The sequence below is a fragment of the Artemia sp. Qi Xiang Cuo genome, chromosome 17 (genome assembly GCF_049724085.1).
Source record: "Artemia sp. Qi Xiang Cuo chromosome 17, ASM4972408v1, whole genome shotgun sequence".
In the NCBI taxonomy this organism is placed as follows: Eukaryota; Metazoa; Arthropoda; class Branchiopoda; order Anostraca; family Artemiidae; genus Artemia; species Artemia sp. Qi Xiang Cuo.
In genome coordinates this window covers 27,564,957-27,584,337 of record NC_142810.1, presented here as the reverse complement: position 1 = coordinate 27,584,337, position 19,381 = coordinate 27,564,957, and the positions used below count along the sequence as shown (strand labels likewise).

General features: G+C 35.5%; 1 protein-coding gene across 1 annotated transcript in view; it reads left to right on the top strand.

The window, feature by feature from the left end:
• LOC148942066 (protein rhomboid-like) overlaps window positions 1-19,381 on the top strand; it is a 235,541-nt gene that overhangs the window by 89,681 nt on the left and 126,479 nt on the right. The gene's annotated exons all lie outside the window — the stretch shown is intronic.

Below are 19,381 nucleotides of genomic sequence, written 5' to 3'. Positions count from 1 at the left end.
ATGGCTTATAGAAAAAATATTTTTGTTTGTCCTGATATTGGTTGCTATATTACTACTTTCAGACCACGACAATTGGGTCACAGAATGGACCATTACAACGATCGTTCGTCAGTGTCGGGCTATGGTTTTGGCAGTTTGTTTGCGAAGTTGGTCGTCAGGTCAGAAACGAAAGACATCACTCTTGTCAAAGAAGAAAAAGAAACAAAGCAAAAAGTTTTTTTGATCGAACAAGGATTTCTTTTCCGAGACTGAAATGGCGTATCTACCCCACAAGGAAACCCATCCCACATTCACCTCATCACTAAATCTTTTCAATGCAGAAAGTGTAGATGTCAGTGTAAAACATGGTTACTTTGAACAATTCTACCCACAACAACCACTCTCTGAAAACATACATTTTCAAATTTATTCCAATGAAGACTATTTCATAGATTCATTATCCACATTAATAGATTTAAAAGTTGTGGTGAAAAAAAAAAGACTTATAATCAAACTTCCACCGCTGCCGATGGGTTAACCTGTGAAAATTACATACTACACAATTTGTTTAGACATATATGTGTCTACATAAATGGAACATTGGTGAGAATTAGTAACAATCTATAAAACTATGCAAGCTACATACAATTTATGTTGATGACTCCAAAGTCCTACGAGAAATTGAGATGTCTGGCGATGGGCTATGATTATAGATCGATTGTTGATATTGATGGTAGGCGGAGAGAATAGTAGTATCATTTAGTTGGTAAACTAAATCATGAAATATCTAATATTCCTCAATAGATGCTTCCTATGAACGACATATTGCCACGGTTTCAAGTACCTATCAATGGTGAAAATCCTTCAAAACTTGCTTTGTTATTTGTAAAAAGTGTCAGTGCCATTGGATCATGGACTAGTTCTCTACACGAATTTGAAATTTTCCTCTCTTGAGTGTAAAGTAAATGGAATTACTCTCTACAATTTATCCTTTTATAAATCTTATAGGGCCCTATATGAATTGATAATGCAACCCCTGGATCGAAATTCACAACTATTTGAAAATGATATAACCGATACAATGTTCGTAAAAAGTCACGGTTTTATTGTATTGGACTTGTTTGTTACTCAAGATATGAGCATTGTCCGAACGGGCACTGTACGTTTAGAGTGTACCTTTGCCGAACTATTACGGGGAGTGTAGCATTAATCTCGCTGCATCAATTTGAAACCTATTGGGAAATTACCCCCGATGGCAGTGTTCTATCAGACTTGGCACCATGAACCCAAATCAAATAATCGATATATTTGACTTGGATCCATGCATGTCCAAATACAAATACTATTGCATACCCTCGGATTTCCTTGAACATATTCATAGTGCTAGCAATACCCTTATAATTATTAATAGTACTCCGTCGACTGTACAGATGGGGCATTGGCTATGTATCTGTTAAACCTCGAAGAATATAGAATTTCTTGATCCTCTTGGTCTACCGTGTGCATTCTACACACCTCGCATCAAAAACTTCCTTGAAAGAAGTGGGAAGTCTATTATTCAAAATCAGAAGCGAGTACAAGATTTATCAACCCAAAGTTGTGGTTTTCATGGATTACTATATTTCCATGTCGTGACTATATATACAATGAATTTCGTAACATTTATGTAGACAATCCTCGATTGAATGATTTTATAGTAGAAAATGTCCTGTCCTACCTGTGTAATATTGATTTTAGTGCCCAAAAAATAAAGTGTTCTAATAATGTTTGTAAATTTTTGTATTAATAGAACATATATGTTCAATAAAGTCTTCTTCTTCTTCTATTTCACAGCAGGTGGGCTTTTCAGTTGATGCTATTTAGCCCGTCTTTTGTCTTCATCTTTTAGATTTATTCTTCTTCTTCGTCATTTAGGTGATCATCGACAACGATTAGTGGTGGCAGGTCATTGGGGGTTCAACTTGTACTGATTTTGGTGTGAAAAGTCAGGGTCACATTTTCTACAATATAATGTCGCTTCATTTGTCTTATATTTTTTATTATATTTATCATTTTTCTTTGTGAAGTCAGTGTTACTATTTTGATTCATATTTTAAAATTCACATGTTTTAATTTGCTTATTTGAAGTAACGTCACACACGGTAATCTCATATGAAGAGATCACCTTCTGTAACAGCCAAATAAAAATCAGTAGGCTTATATTCTCAACTGCCATAGTCCTCACAGCGATGACGCAGAAACCATACTCTCTTTTTCTTTCGACAATTGAAACGTGTCCAAATTATTCTTCCCGAAACTTCTTCCCATAACGGCCAACTGCCCAATGTATATAGACATAGTAAACATTCGTAGAACATTTTTCACTGTTGGTTCTCACACCGCCAAATAGAAACTGACTTGCGACCAAAATGAACGTTTGTTTTACTTCTAGAGAGAGGAGGAGTAATCGAGTGATTTCAAAAGCAATTATACCTGTTTTAACAGGATTTTTCGATTGTCGACTTATTTGTTATTCTTGTAAAAAAACAGAGGCTGAAAAAAAGAGATTCGGATACTGTCTTAAAACAACACGGAAACTTGAATGTTTAGGTAGTGTTCAAAAGAAAATCCACAATATCTTTTGTTTTGTTTCGATTAGTATGTCAATAAATTGAGTAAATGCATTTGGCCCACTATGCATAAGCCTCCTACAACAATTAAAATATGAAGAATAATCTTTCATGATATCATCAAGCATTCTTTGAAAGAATATTTTCTTTTGCAAGAAAAAAATTCATTATGAAACATTCAATCCATGCTGTAATCTGGATATATGCATCATATTTAATTTTGCAGTGAAACATAATCGTTCTTCCAACTTAAATTTACTCAAATATATAACATATCTACCAGACATCTCATCCCACTCGAATGTTAGTCAACAATCCTTTCCAATTTCAACTGCTACTTTGGGGGTTCTTATCCCCATGTCATCACCGTCAACCCCTTCAAGTTGCAGTAGTGTAAAACCACTCATTTTTAATGATAGAATGTTTTTTGAACTTGAATCTATGTATAATAATTAAGTGTCTATGGGGAACTGTGATACTAAGTAACTCTCCATCAAACTTTTATACCAATGATCATATGATTTTTGCCATATGGTCACATTTGTACCATTACAACATCCAGGTACGGTACTTAGGACATGGGGCTGTCGCCATATAGCAAGACTCTTCTTTGGCATGCGTTGTTTCCAGGAACACTGTTCAAACAGTTCGTGGTAACGAACTGTAAGTAAGGAGCGACCCGGCTCAATGGTAACCGAAACTGTAGAAAACGGGTTTTTGATACAAATAGATATATCAAAAGAATCAGATTTCAATGCTGATTTCAAATATATAACTTTCATTAAGTTTAATGCTACCCATCAAAAGTTACGCGCCTGAGACAATTTGGCTGATTTTCAAAAAAAAGGGGAAATACACCCTAAAAGTTATAGAGCCTTAATGAAAATCACACCATCATATTTAGCGTATCAGATAACCCTACTGTAGAGTTTTCAAGCTCATATCTACAAAAATGTGGAATTTTACATTTTTTGTCAAAAAATGCAAAGAAAGATTACAGATGCATTTTTATTTATTTTTTTTTTCCAGTGTTAATCGTTTCGACCCAGTGGTCCTAGAATATCGTGGGAGGACTCACTGGAGCAGAAATTAAAAGTTATAGTTTCCTTTTTAAGTGACCAAAAAAATGGAGGGCAACTAGGCCCCCTCCTACGCTTATTTTTTTCCCAAAGTCACCCGATAAAAATTTTGAGATAGCCATTTGTTCAGCATGGTCGAAAATATGATAAACATGTCTTTTAGGATGACTTAATCCCCCGAAGTTCCCAGAGGGAGGGCTAAAAGTTATGAACTTTACCCAATGTTAGCATATAGTATTGGTTATTGGGAAGTATACAGAAGTTTTCAGGAGGTTTTTTTTCTGGTAGTGAGAGGGAAGGTGGGTCGGTGGTTATGTTGGAGGATCTGTTCATGAAGGAAGTTTTCGTGGGGGAAGGGAAATTGCCATGAAGGGGGCGCCGGACTTGCCAGCATTATTTATTGGTTATTGGGAAGTATACAACCATTTTCAGGAAGGATTTTTTCTGGAGGGGGGGGGGCTAAAGGAGGGGGTTACTCTGGAGAATATTTCCGTGGAGGATGTTTCTTTGGGGTGAGGGACATTTCTATGAAGGGGGCGCCGGATTTCCAAGCATTATTTAAAAAACGATCAGAAATTAAATAAAAAAAACAAGTTTTTTCAACTGAAATGTAAGAAGGAATATTATAATTTAAAACGAACAGAAATTATAACGTATATGAGGGGGTTCTTCCCCAAGTCAATACCTCGCTCTTTACGCTACAGTTTTTTTAGTGCTTTAAAAATAGATCTATATTCTAATTAAACCTCCTTTGTGAGTCAGGGGCTTATGAATAAGAAATTTTTTTAAATTTTAACGTAAAGAGCATCGTATTGACTAAAGGGAGAACCCCCTCATATAAGTAATAACATATACGTAATAAAAAAAACAATAAAAAACAAGCGATACGGCTCAATAGTAATCGAAACTTTTAAAAACGGAATTTTGATGTCAATAAATGTATCAAAAGAATGTGTTTATAATGCTGATCCTAAATATATAAATTTTATTAAGTTTAGTATTACTCATCAAAGGCTACGAGCCTGAGAAAATTTACTGGATTTTTTAAAGAGGGGGGAAACATCCCCTAGAAGTAAAAGAATTTTAATAAAATCACACCGTCAGATTCAGCGTATCAGAAAATCCTATTACATAGGTTTCAAGCTCATATCTGCAAAGATCTGCAACTTTGTATTTTTTGCCAGAAGAAAAATATACGAATATAGAAGTTAGTTACGCAAGTTAATTTGTAAAGACATCCATTTAGCAAAAGAAAAGTAAAATTTTTATGCAAATAAAGGCTGCATTAACTAAAAAACGATCAGAAATTAAATAAAAAAACAAGTTTTTTAAACTGAAAGTAAGGAGCGACATTAAAACTTAAAACGAACAGAAATTATTCCGTATATGAAAGGGGCTGTCCCCTCCTCAACGCCTCGCTCTTTACGCTAAAGTTTGACTCTGTCTCACAACTTTATTTTTTAAAACAATAAAAAACTTTAGCGTAAAGAGCGAGGCGTTGAGGAGGGGACAGCCCCTTTCATATACGGAATAATTTCTGTTCGTTTTAAGTTTTAATGTCGCTCCTTACTTTCAGTTTAAAAAACTTGTTTTTTTTATTTAATATCTCAAAAGACCAGTTACGATGGGATTAGTAACTCCAATTGGTTCCTGGTAAACTCCCTATGGCTGCAGCCGGAGTATAGGTGGATACAATGGGCTTGCAGCTCCAATAGTACACCGGGATAAGGCTGCAGCCGGAGCATTGCCCCCTACACTACTAATATACATCTTTACTTTTCGTTGATTTTTTTTTTGGAAAGTCGTATTAAAAATTAATGTATGGAAAAATCAACTCGCTAAACAAGACGTTCAGTTTAGGCTAACTTTTTGGGCTTCAGTAAAGCATTAAAAATCATTCGTGCCTTTATGGGTTTCAAGGGTTGACACCACAACACTTATTTGTGGTATTTTCTTTCAGCTTTAAGTTAGACTGCAAGTTTAACTTAAAATTGCAGTTTAAGTTTAATTTCTTCATTCACAGCAATTCCTATTATGTTTTGAGTCTTGAAGTAGCTCTCTACTTTTTTTTGTAAAACCTGTTGTTGTTTTTATCCATATCTTTCTAAAATAACAGTAAGGACTTGGATTCATTCACACTGTATAGTCGAATTTAGGATTCGTTGCTACGTGCTTCAAAAATGTTGAATATTTTTATTTAAACAATTCATATTTGAGTTGATGGTAGGTTCACGTCTGTACTTTTTTCTTCATCTTCTTTACTTTTTTCTTTCCATTGCCCTCTTCCTTTCTTTGTGTGTTGTATTGATGTATACATTTCTTCTGTGTCAAGGGTTTTCTTCTGTGTCGCAGGATGTGGAGCTTTATAGCAAGTATTATCAATTCACCAATTCATGTATAAAGTGAACTTTCACCCTCCGTAAAATAGGCCGCAAGATTTTTACTGGACCTCTATGCAAGACTTATTTTCGACGTACCACACTGCCTTTCTAAGACGAACAAATAAACGTTCAAATAGGGGTAAGTCCATTTATTAGAATGTGAAAACAGACACAAAAGTCTGGATATTTCAATCACATGTACAGCGATCATCATCAACAGAAATGTTAAAGAATTAAAATTAAAACTAAAATATTTATACATTACAAAATACTAACTTCCGGTCCATAAATAGTTTACGGTTCATTCACTAGATTTGTCTGAGAGAGTTCATTAACTGGGTTCATCCAAAGTCTTGGGTTGTAAATTTTCTTCTTTAATATTGGCTAAATGTAAGTTGAATTTCTAATGAAGGTGGCAAAATCTTCCTCTTCGTACAAGTGCAAAAGAAATGATGTGGAATTCATAGTTATGTACTTGGTTGGTCACATTCCCCATATATGTGACGTATTTTCGACATAATGCCTAAAATTAGGTATTTTTTTTCTAAAACCACACTGGCTTTCTAAGACGAACAAATAAATGTTCAAATGGGAATATTTGTTAGACAGTGAAGACAGATACAAAAGTGTGAATATTTCGATCACATGTAAAGCGATCTTCATCAGCAGAAACACTTAATCATTACTAAAAAATACTAAAGAATTTTTTCATGGGGGGTACAGTTTTTTTTAAAAATGCATCAAAAATATGTTTATATGTATATTTTTTACGTTTTTACGAGTCGGACAAAAAATCCCGGAGAGGGAGGGGTCAAACCCATACACCCCCTTCCTTGGATAAAGCCTTTCCTCTATGCATTCCTTGTTGGGCAATTGTGATAAAAGCCTTTCTCAATCCATTCTAAAATCCCCTCTGTAAGTGTGCTTTCAAAAATATGCCAAGTTGATTATGTTTTAGATTTACTTTGTATTTTTTGGAAAAATATAAGCTTATATGATGTAACCAAATTAAATAAATACAAAAGAAAAACAGATGAGACCAGACATAAGAAAAGAAATTTGTTTCGCCTGGAAATTATGCCCGATCCTGCGGTCCATTACCTTATGGTACTTCAAAGTATTACGCAAACATTTGAGTTTGAATTTGCAAACTTCGGTAAGTAGATGCAGTTTAGCTTAGTAAACACTTGACATAGGAATTCTATAGCAAGTTCTGAATCCTCAGAATTAAAAAATAACACTTAAAAGTTACATTTTCTTAAGCCTGAAACCTGCAAATAGATTGGAACCGCCTACACAAAAGGTTTATGTAAGAAAATTCAAACACCATTAGTTTCATATTGCATTTAAAACCGTTACGTGATAAGGTATAATTCGTATCTCGAGTGTTGGTGCCCGCACCTGGAGAATAGTTGTTTTTTAAGCTGTTGAGAGCTCAATACGAAGACAATATTTTCCTATTACAAAGCAATTGTCATGCCATGGCAACTGAAATATATATATATATATATATATATATATATATATATATATATATATATATATATATATATATATATATATATATATATATATATATATATATATATATATATATATATATATATATATATATATATATATATATATATATATATATATATATATATATAGTATTCAAACTTGCATAGGATCACCAGGTGCGTCTGTTGGTCCTGGGTTTGAAGCTCTGGCTAGTCAATAGGAATCTTGGGTTCATCTCCCATGCCAACAGCGATTCTACTAGATTTTTTCTTCTTAAAATGTGTAAATTTAAAGTAATATCCGCTTCTCGCTTGCTGTAAAAAAATATCTAAATAAAAAGAAAAGAAGGAAACCGTGGATAGATTCTGAACTCGACGAAGTAACAAATAAAAATGGCAAGTATATATAGTAGCCTATAAGCATATAAGTACAAATGGTACTTATCTGTTAGGCAATAAACACTCGAGAATTTGGATCTATAAAATCAGACAATAACTGGTTTATCACTGTTTGTATATGGAGACAATTAGCTTCGGCTCAGGGGAAAACTACATTGTAACTATGTTTCAACAAATATTTAGTTTGTATTTTGGTTAGGTTTGGTTAGGTTATGTTTTGCATACAGCCCAGCTATACTTAACCCCCAACCCATCCCTAATATACAAATATAGAGTCCAAATTATAAATATCGTATCTATCTCCAAAGCGTCTCAGTTGCTTCAATCCCGTGCCTGTAAATCCAAATTCTCGAGTGTGTACTGTCTAACAGATAAGTACCGTATAAATGTATTTAGTGTGCATCTTAAGTATATAAACTACGCGTAGGTATATTTAATTAAGTATATAAGTGTAAGTATATTTAGTATGCAAAATATAAGCATGTTTAGTGTGTATCTCAAATTCACTAATCATGGTTCCAGCAGTAGCTGTAGCCTAGTAAAGAGCGAACCACGATCCATAGTAACCAAAAGTCAAAAAACACGTTTGGAAAAAAAATTCCTAGTGGAAAAAAATTGTCATCTGACACTGACTCAGGAATGGTAACTATTATTTCGGTTCAATGTTAAAAGCAAAAGTCAATTACGAAAAGAAATTTATGGTGATATCGAAAAAAAGCTTGAAACCCAATGAAAATGTTGTCAGATCTATATGAAAAGTAACCAGTGAAATCAGCATAGTCGAAAACCTTGGGCAGGGGAATTACAGTCCCCCTCCTTGAACAAGAAGGAAAACCACTTTTTGCATCGGTAGCACTGATGGGTCTCCTTTTTTTCTTTTTTTTTATCCAGGGCTAGTGGGTTACCAGAACATCATATATGTTTAATGGCTTAATGGCTCGTTTAAAAGCTATTTCTCATATCTACATTTTTTTATATATGAATTTCACCATCTGCAAGCACCATATGGCACTAATACTAGCACTTTTTGTGCCATTTCTCAAGGGTTGGGGCTAGCGGGCTACCAGAACATTATAGACAGATGTTGAATAGTTCATATAAAAGCTATTACTCATATTCACGTTCTTCCTATAAAGTCCACCATCTGCAAGTGCCAAATGGCACCAAAACAGTACTTTTGGCGCCATGTCTCAAGTGAAAAAGCTGATGCTAGTGGGCTACCAGGACTTCTTAGAGATATGTTTAATGGCTCATTTGAAAGCTATTGCTCATATCTATGTGCATTTTACTAGCTCTACCATCCGTAACTGCCATATAGCACTAAAAACGGCGCTTTTGATGCCACTTCTGAAGTGGAAAAGCTTGGAAGTATAAAATGGTACCATTGTACTAATAATGGTCCAAAATACTTAACTGGAGGTTTACAAGGGGTTTACACCTCCCGTGTGTTCCCCCTCCAAGTCATCTTTGTAAGCTTCATAAATTGTCTGCTTACCAGCAATCTATTATCTAGATTATGTTTGAGCAACAGAGCCTTAGTTCAGTTAGCAGAGCGTTAGACTTCAAATCAGAATGTCAAGCGTTTAATTCCTGCTTGGGCATTTTTTTTTCAATCATGGTTTTGTGCCTTCTATATGATTATTTTTCTGGATAATTCACTGTTTTTGTAAATGTGATGTACTTACTTTTTAAACTTGTCAAGCATTTTGATTCAAAACGGAATGGAGGTCATCCAGTTCCATATTTTGCAGCTATATTCTTAGTAGATCACTTAATCCGAACCCCAAACGCTTGCCACTTAGGGGCTGGAGAAGTGTAGACAAGTGGTTTCTGGAACCGCTCTAAGTTATATATTGAAAGAAGGATTACTTATTGTTATGTTTACTTATTCAAAACATTTACTAATTTTTAGTATTTAATAGACAAGATAAAAGCATTTGTAACGTACATAGAGAAATCATAGTACTAGAAACCTATTTGAATTTTTTTTTTTTTCTGTGATATCTTTCTAGCTGTCAGGTAACATTTCAACATTTTCTTGTTTATTGCTATTCCACGCCTGCATATCTAAAGTTTTTTGGTGTCTAGCAGAAGGGGGGGGGGATGTTTAGTGATGTAAGTTAGAGATAAGAAGATTTGCTAATGTTTTGAAAACCTGTAAAATCTTCTTTAGATAAATAGTTACTTTTAGAATGCCAAGGAAATCGATGGGTCATAAATATCTTAGAAATTATTTCTTAGTGTGCAGTTCACTTTTGATATAGAAGAGTGCATGTTTTCTTGTCTGTTCTGCATAGCATTAAACTTATTTAATATACACATTACGTGTTTTGATTAACACTCCCCTTAACATTCTCTGAAAGGCTCGCATGAATTCCCTTTGTATTTTTGGAAAATAAAGCTCAAACATGCATACCTTTTTCAATAACATATGCTATACATAAACAGTGAACGAATTGCCTAACTTAAAGCCTTAACCTGAGGACTGTGGGGAGATAGACATCCCCAAAGACATAATTGCTGGACCTTTCAGGATGTGTTTTGGGGAATGATAGGCTTCTAGGGGAGAGACTAGTTGCCCTCCATTCACTGTTGACTCTTAAAAAGGGCACTAGATCTCCCGACTTCCAATCAAATAAGCCCCATCGGATCCGATATTTATACGACCATTCGTTCCATAAAAACCTTGTATGTCTGGGGCGTAACCTACAACCCTTGTCCCTTGGCTCTGGAGGGTTTTATCTACCCTGAATGCATTCTTATATGCTCTTTGGACTATTGTGAGCAAAATCCCACAATTTCGATCGGAGCGTTTGGGGAAAAGAGATTATCGGGGGGGGGGGGGGTAATTGTCCTCCATCACTTTCGACTCTTAAAAAAGACTAAAGCTTTAAATTTCCAATCAAATAAGCCTCCTCTAAAGTTCAGACGACCACCCCTTCTATAAAAAGCCTGTATGCACCCGGGGCACAACTTACAACCCTATCCCCCAGACCCTTGGGGGCTGTGTCAACCCCAAAATCCTTGTTATGTGATCTTTGGACTGTTGTTGAACAAATGCCTATCTCCAAATTTCTATCGGATGCATTTGGGGAAGATAGACCGCAATGGGGGTTGGGGGGGGGCATATTGCCCTCGAACACTTCGATTCTTAAAAAGGGCACTAGAACTTTCCTCTCCGTGGAAAAACACCTCAGAGAAAATTGTCCCCATCCGAAAAATGTATGCATACTTCCCAGTAACATGCTATACGTAAACAGTTGGTAAATTTTATAACTTAAAGACCTTTCTCCGGGGGCTGTGGGGGGCCATGTTATCTCCAAAGGTTTAGTTATTGGAGCTTTCAACTATGCTGAGCGAAATGGCAATCTCAAAATTTTAATTGGATGATTTTGGGTAAAAAGGAGCGCAGGAGGGGGGCCTAGTTGTCCTCTAATCTTTTTGGTCACTGAAAAAGGGCGCTAGAATTTATTATTTTCGTTCGAATGAGCCCTCTCCTGATATTCTAGGGCCAGTGGGTCGATACTACCACCCCTGAAAAAAAAAAAAAAATAAAGACGCATCCGTGATCTTTCTTCTGGCACAAAAATTAAAAATTCCACATTTTTGGAAATGAGAGCTTTAAACCTTTACAGTAGGGTTCCGTGATACGCTGAATCTGGTGGGGTGATTTTCATTAAGATTCTAAGACTTTTAGGGAGTATTTCCCCGTTTTTCAAAAACTAGGCAGATTTTCTCAGGTTCGTAGCCTTTGATGGGTAACACTAAACTTAACGAAATATATACTTTTTAAACTTAAATATTTGAAATCAAAATAAGCCGATTCTTTTTATTTATCTATTGGTATCAAAATTCCGTTTTCAGAGTTTCGGTTACTATTGGGCCACGTCGCTCCTTACTTACAATTCGTTACCACGAACTGTTTGATTTGGAAAACCTTTCCAAATGAAAAGGTTTTTTTCAGACCTTTTCTCCCTCCTCTAGAAAATCTTGGCAGAATATCACTCTTTTTCCTTGTGCACGTTTATTCGGGTGCTCATGTTCCAATATTTCGAGGGAAGTTTTGGAATAACCCCGAGGGAGAGGAGCCTAAAATAAGTTTTAATATTTGAATAACGTTTTGCCTCCAATCGGTCTGTAATTTTTCTAGAAGATGACAAACAAACGACCCCAATTATCAAAGAAATATTTGAAAAAATATTAAGGGGAGGAAGCTCGAAATAAATTTTGAACTCCTTTTTTTAACATTTATAAAGTATATTGTTAAATTATCCCATCCTACTATATATTAGGGCCTTAGATATCTAGAAAACACTATTTCATAAATCGGATATTGTGTCATGTCAGATATATGTTAACCTTAATCGTACAACTTTTCGAAGCGAACTTGTTATTCTTACTCTTTTCAGCAAATAAAGTTTGTGTAGCCTGTTCTATATAGGTGTACAGTTGACTGCAATAACCTTAATGAAAAAACTATCCTAGTTTTTCAACGAAGCTGCTAATCTATTTTTTCAACAATTAAAATATATCTTCTCTACAAGAACGGATCCAGGATTTTTGTTCGGGGGGGTTACTAATTTTCGACTCGGTTTTCGACTAATTTTTTCTGAGGTTTTACTAATTTTCGACTCGGTCAAAAATTTCGGGGGGGGGGGGGTTCAAATCGGGTAACCCCCCCCCCCTGGATACGGCCTTGCTTCTCTATATAACTTCAAGTAACCTACAAACAACCTTAATAAACAGCCTTTATCCTATAAATGTTTAAAAATACACATTTTATTCTTGCTCTTCTTCAACGAATAAAGTTTATCTGTTCCATATAACTGCAAATTGGTATTCCATTACATGGGAGACCAAACCAGAATAAGAACTTTCATTTTTACTTATATACTTTAGAGATTTTTCTGTTGATAGTTATGTGTTCGTTTAGCACTTTCATGTTTTACACGAGCGACTAAGGTCTAAATAAAACAAAATGAGGTCTTGATTAGTAGGGAGGGCATAATAGATATGAGATACACATAATTTATTCAAGGATTATTGATCGAGTCTAATGGGACCAATGCCCCCTTTTCAAGGTCGATTTATTTGTTGTTTCTAGGTGTAATGACTCCGGGGCGAAGTTTGCACATGCGCATTGACGGGATCAGTGTATTGCTCCACTAGAGGGGAACTGGATTTCTGAGAAATTGATTACATAATTGACTAGGACAAGAGGGGAATTAGATTTCTAGGAAATTGATTTACATAAACGAATGGGAATTATTGATCCACTAACGGAATTAGAAATGACATCACTTGTTTCCTAGGAATTATGCGGGACTGTAAAGTGATAGAAATTCCATTTTTAAATATGGCTACTTTGGTCTTTAGTGACAGAGATAAATTAATATTCTATTTTTTAAATATGGCTTCTCCGATTTTTAGGTCAGAGTGATAAATTAATATTCTATCGAAGCCTTAATAGAGTAACCAAGAACACCTTAGAGATGAAGAGATTTACACGGGAATAATCTCATTTGGATTACAAATGTGAAAGCGGAGGGATGCGGAAACAAAAGGAATACGAAGGAAGTACGTTTAGGGAATATTCGAGCGAAACCGTTTGAGACATTTTAGAAGATGATTTAGGCGAAACAGTTTGAGTCATTTTAGAAGATGATTTGGGCGAAACAGTTTGAGACATTTTAGAAGATGATTTTAAAAGATGATTTAAAAGATCAAAAGAGGTGACAGACTTACAAACATTAACCCAGACATGGAAACAAATAGAATTAGACACACAAACAGAGAAATACAGACACTTTAGACATTCAAACCAACAAAGACAAATACTTGGACTTGCAAACACCAACCCAAACATGCAAACAAATAAAATCAGACACACAAACAGAAAAAGACAGACACTTTAGACATTCAAACCAACAAAGACAAATTGTTTGACTTGCAAACACCAACCCAGACATGCAAACAAATAATCAGACATAAAAACAGAGAAAGACAGACAGTTTAGACATCCAAACCAACAAAGACAAATTCTTGGATTTGCAAACATCAACCCAGACATGTAAACAAATAGAATCAGACACACAAACAGAGAAAGACAGACACTTTAGACATTCAAACCAAGAAAGACAAATTCTTGGACTTGCAAACACCAACACAGACATGCAAACAAATAGAATCAAACACACAAACAAAGAAAAGACAGACACTTTAGACATTCAAACGAATAAAGACAAATTCTTAGACTTACAAACACCAACCCAGACATGTAAACAAATAGAATCAAACACACAAACAGTGAAAGCCAGACACTTTAGACATTCAAACCAACAAAGACAAATTCTTGGAATTTCAAACACCAACCCAGACATGAAAACAAATAGAATCAGACATTCAAACAGAGAAAGACAGACACTTTAGATATTCAAACCAACAAAGACAAATACTTGGACTTGCAAACATCAACCCAGACATCCGAACAAATAGAATCAGACAGACAAACAGGAAAAGAGAGACACTTTATGCATTCAAAGCAATAAAAAAAAATACTTGGACATGCAAAAACCAAATCAGATATGCAAACAGATAGATTCAAACCCACGAACAGAGAAAGAAAGACACTTTAGACATTCATACCAACACAGATAATTTGTTGGACATGCAAACACCAAACCAGACATGCACGAATATAGAATCAAACACACAAACAGAGAAAGACAGACACTTTAGACATTCAATCCAACAAAGACAAATTCCTGGACTTGCAAACACCAACCCAGACATGCAAACAAATAGAATCAGACACACAAACAGAGAAAGGCAGTCACTTTAGACATTCAAACCAACAAAGACAAATGCTTGGACTTGCAAACACCAACCCATACATGCAAACAAATAGAATCAGACACACAAACTGAGAAAGACAGACACTTTAGACATTCAAACCAACAAAGACAAGTTCTTGGACTTGTAAACACCAACCCAGACATGCAAACAAATAGATTCAGACATACAAACCGAGAAAGACATGCACTTTAGACATTCAAACCAATAAAGACAAATTCTTGAACTTGCAAACACCAGCCCAGACATGCAAACAAATAGATTCAGACATACAAACAGAGAATGACAGGCGCTTTAGACATTCAAACCAACAAAGACAAATTTTTGGACTTGCAAACACCAACCCAGACATGCAAACAAATAGATTCAGACATGCAAACAGAGAAAGACAGGCACTTTAGACATACAAACCAACAAAGACAAATTCTTGAACTTGGAAACACCAACCCAGACATGCAAACAAATAGAATCAGACACACAACATGAAAACAGAGAAATACGGGCACTTTATACATACAAACTAACAAAGGCAAACCCTTCGACCTGCTAACACCAACCAAGACATACAAACAAATTGATTCAAAAATGTATTTAAAAAAATGTGGGGGCTCGGGGGGCCTTTGGGGCCTGGGGGTTCGGGGCATTCTTGGTGGCCTGGGGGGCTTTGGGGTTGGGGTAGGGGACCTCGCAACACTGTTCAAATAGAACTTCTGTATTATAATGACCAAAGAGTTTCATCCCTTTTGATCTTCTAAATCATCTTCTAAAATCATCTTCTAAAATGTTTCTAACTGTTTCGCCCAAATCATCTTCTAAAATGACTCAAACTGTTTCGCCTAAATCATCTTCTAAAATGTCTCAAACGGTTTCGCCCAAATAATCCTCTAAACGTAATTTCTGTGCCTTTTGTTTTGGCATTTCTGCGCTGTCACATTTGAAATTCCCAGGAAAAAATTCCCGCGTTAATCTCTTCATCTCTAAGGTGTTCTTGGTTACTCTATTAAGGCTTCGATAGAATATTAATTTATCACTCTGACCTAAAAATCGGAGAAGCCATATTTAAAAAATAGAATATTAATTTATCTCTGTCACTAAAGATCAAAGAAGCCATATTTAAAAATGAAATTTCTATCTCTTTAGAGTCCCGCATAATTCCTAGGAAACAAGTGATGTCATTTCTAATTCCGTTAGTGGATCAATAATTCCCATTCGTTTATGTAAATCAATTTCCTAGAAATCCACTTCCCCTCTTGTCCTAGTCAATTATGTAATCAATTTCTCAGAAATCCACTTCCCCTCGAGTCGATCAATACATTTTTCCCGTCAATGCGCATGTGCAAACTTCGCCCCGGAGTCATTATACCTAGAAACAACAAATAAATCGACCTTGAAAGGGGGGCATTGACCCCATTAGACTCGATCAATTATCCTTGAATAAATTTTGTGTATGTCTTATCTATTATGCCCTCCCTACTTTGATTCTATGTTGGCTTTTCACGCTCTTGAACGATCACTTAGTTCTTTTTGATGAGGCACCGTTGGTGTCCACAATAATTGGTTTACCACAAACTTTAGGGCAAACATTGGAAATAAAAAGATATACAAATGAAACTTAAGCAGAAATACTGGGATACTGGTGTATAACCTGTGTATGATTAATAAAAAGAGACTCGGCAAATATTCCATCTCGTTTTAGAAAAAGATCAAACAGTCTTGTTAACACAATTCGAATCAATAGACGGGCTGTATCTGTAACAATGGGTAGAACTCATGTACGAATGCAATCTTTTAGAAGACAAATCTCTTAAATTAATGTAAAAATGACGATTTTGGTTCTGCTTTGACTCCACGCTTTTGAATACCAAGATTATTTAGTTTTTTTAGGATGTAACTTTATTGTCTACAATGAAGACTACTTTTACTATTCACAACTGATTTCAGCATCAAGCCGCCTGACGCCAACACAGCTACGTACGCTCTTCCTCCTCCCCTATCTATTTAAAGTCCCCCCTTGACACCCTCCCAAGGAGTTCCCATTTCCCTTTAATTTTAGCTTACGACATCCTTCAACCTCATTCTGAAACAAGCTGCTTTTCGTTTGGCCCTAGAAGGTTGGCCAACAAGGGCTATCTTTGGCAATCTGTCATTCCTCATCTGCAGAACGTGTCCTAGCCATCTCAACCTCTCTATCATTATTGCCCTAGAAGGCGGGATTGGCCCGCATTTTGTGTACAGCTTACTCTTTGAGAATTGAGATATGGTCAGTCGATCGGGTTCAAAAAGTAATTCGTAGGCAATTCCTCTGGAAAACATCTAACAAATCCTCCCTCTCTCGGAGCGCCCTTGCTTCAGAACCATGCTTGACTGCAGCTGTATCATCATTCTAACTTCCAATATTCTAATCTTGGCTCGTAGCCTTATCTCCTTATTCTTTATTAAATTAAAAAAACACGTTTTTTAAACTGAAAGTAAGGAGCGACATTAAAACTTAAAACGAACAGAAATTATTCCGTACATGAAAGGGGCTGTCTCCTCAACGCCTCGCTCTTTACGCTAAAGTATTTTATTGTTTAAAAAAATAAAGTTGTGAGACAGAGTCAAACTTTAGCGTAAAGAGCGAGGCGTTGAGGAGGGGACAGCCCCTTTCATATACGGAATAATTTCTGTTTGTTCTAAGTTTAAATGTCGCTCCTTATTTTCAGCTTAAAAAAATTTTTTTTATTTAATTTCTGATCGTTTTTTAGTTAATGCAGCTTTGATTTTGGCTCACCGTATTAAATAAGTAAGCAAAATTTGCATAAAAATTTGATTTTCCTTTTGCTAAATGGCTGTCTCTAAATTTGGTTCTGACGTGATTTACAAATTAACTTACGTAACGAACCTCTATATTCGTATATTTTTCTTCTGGCAAAAAATACAAAGGTGCAGATTTTTGCAGATATGAGCTTGAAACCTATGTAATAGGGTTTTCTGATACGCTGAATCTGACGGTGTGATTTTCATTAAAATTCTTTCACCTTTAGGGGATGTTTCCACCCTCTTTCAAAAATCAGGCAAATTTTTTCAGGCTCTTAGGCTTTGATGAGTAATACTAAACTTAATAAAATTTATATATTTAGAATCAGCATTATAAGCCCATTCTTTTGATACATTTATTGACATCAAAATTCCATTTTTAAAAGTTTCGATTACTATTGAACCGCATCGCTTCTTTTTTTTATTGTTTTTTTTTATTAGGTATATGTTATTACGTATATGAGGGGGATCTCCCCTTAGTCAATACCACGCTCTTTAGGTTAAAAGTTAAAAAAAATTTAGTTCACAAGCCCCTGAATCACAAAGGCCGTTTAATTAGAATAGATAGCTCTTTTGAAAGCACTAAAAAAAAACTGTTGCGTAAAGAGCGAGGTATTGACTTGGGGGAGAACCCCCTCATATACGTAATAATTCTGTTCGTTTTAAGTTCTAATGTTGCTTCTTACTTTCAGTTGAAAAAACTAGTTTTTTTATTTAATTTCTGATCGTTTTTTTAAATAATGCTTGGAAATCAGGCGCCCCCTTCATAGAAATGTCCCTTACTCCAAAGAAACATCCTCCACGGAGATTCTCCCAAGTAACCCCCTCCTCCAGCCCCCCCCCACCCCAAGAAAATCCTTCCTGAAAATGTCAGTATAATTCCCAATAACCAATACAAAATGTAAGCAATGGGAAAAGTTCATAACTTGCAGCCCTTCCCCTGGGAACTGTGGGGGATTAAGTCATCCTAAAAGATATATTTATTAGATTTTCGACTATGCTGAACAAAATGGCTATCTCAAAATTTTAATTGGGTGACTTTGAGTAAAAAAATGAGCGTGGGAGGGGGCCTAGTTGCCCTGCATTTTTTTTCACTTAAAAAGGGCACTAGAACTTTTAATTTCCGTTCCAATGAGCCCTCCTACGATATTCTAGGACCACTGGGTCAATACGATTACCCCTGGGGAAAACAAAAAAAAACAACAAATAAACACGCACCGGTGATCTTTCTTCTGGCAAAAAAAATGTAAAATTCCACATTTTTGTAGATAGGAGTTTGAAACCTCTACAGTAGGGTTCTCTGATACGCTGAATGTGATGGTGTAATTTTCATTAAGGTTCTATAACTTTAAGGGGGTCTTTCCCCCTTTTTTTGAAAATCAGCCAAATTTTCTCTGGCGCGTAACTTTTGATGGGTAAGACTAAACTTGATGAAACTTATATATTTGAAATCAGAATTAAAATCTGATTCTTTTGATGTATCTATTGGTATCAAAATTCCGTTTTTTAGAGTTTCGGTTACCATTGAGGCGGGTCGCTCCTTACTTACAGTTCGTTACTACGAACTGTTTGATAACTTTTCTTCAACTGTGAATGGTTTTTCGCAATCTTTTAGGGAGGCAATTAAAAAAAAAAAAATGTCAGTAAATACCTCGCTTTGAACATAATAACTTGGGATGTCTTTATAAAAACCTTGAAAAGGCGAACATTGATAAAGGAAGAACATTAAAAAGGCGATTGATTACCATCTGACCGGTTTCAGCTCTGAAAAATGGCACTAGAAA